This window comes from Pyrgilauda ruficollis, unplaced genomic scaffold (genome assembly GCF_017590135.1).
Source record: "Pyrgilauda ruficollis isolate IOZ18807 unplaced genomic scaffold, ASM1759013v1 scaffold1024, whole genome shotgun sequence".
Lineage (NCBI taxonomy): Eukaryota > Metazoa > Chordata > Aves > Passeriformes > Passeridae > Pyrgilauda > Pyrgilauda ruficollis.
This window is the reverse complement of record NW_024508369.1, coordinates 9,471-10,450: the sequence shown is the minus strand read 5'-3', so window position 1 is coordinate 10,450 and position 980 is coordinate 9,471.

Here is a 980-nt window from a genome sequence, read left to right as displayed (position 1 = left end):
CACTCCCAGTTCACTCCCAGTGCTCCCTGTCACCTCCCTGTCACCTCCCAGTTCACTCCCAGTGCTCCCAGTCACCTCCCAGTCACCTCCCAGTTCACTCCCAGTCCCTTCCCAGTGCTCTGTGACCTTTTCCAGTCTCTCCCAGTTCACTCCCACTGCCCCAGTCCCTCCCAGTTGCCCCCCAGTCCCTCCCAGTGCCCCTCATTCCCTTTCTGGGGATCCCCCCGGGGTGTGGCCGTGTCCCTGCCCCTCCCCCAGGCCGGCTGTGAGCGGTGACATCACTGCCACCCTGCTGAGGTCACCGCTGTCCCCTCAGTGCCACCGTCAGGATGTCCCCTCCCGTGCCCGCGCTGACCCCCGAGCAGAAGCAGGAGCTGGCGTCCATCGCCCAGCGCATCGTGGCGCCCGGCAAGGGCATCCTGGCTGCCGATGAGTCCACGGGTACGGACTGGGTTAGACTGGGTTATACTGGGAATAGACTGGCGTCCATCGCCCAGCGCATCGTGGCGCCCGGCAAGGGCATCCTGGCTGCCGATGAGTCCACTGGTACGGACTGGGTTATACTGGGTTGTACTGGGAATGGACTGGGTTGTACTGGGAATGGACTGGGACAGACTGGGAATGGACTGGGAGGGACTGGGAATGGACTAGGATGGACTGGGAGTGACTGGGAATGGACTGGGACGGACTGGGTGTGAACTGGGATGGACTGGGACAGACTGGGTGTGAACTGGGAATGGATTGGGATGGACTGGGAGTGATTGGGAATGGACTGGGTTATACTGGGAGAGACTGGGAGGGACTGGGATGGACTGGGTTATACTGGGAATGGACTGGGTTATACTGGGAATGGACTGGGAGGGACTGCGTTATACTGGGATGGACTGGGTTATACTGGGAGAGACTGGGAGGGACTGGGATGGACTGGGTTATACTGGGAGAGACTGGGAGGGACTGGGATGGACTGGGTTATACTGGGA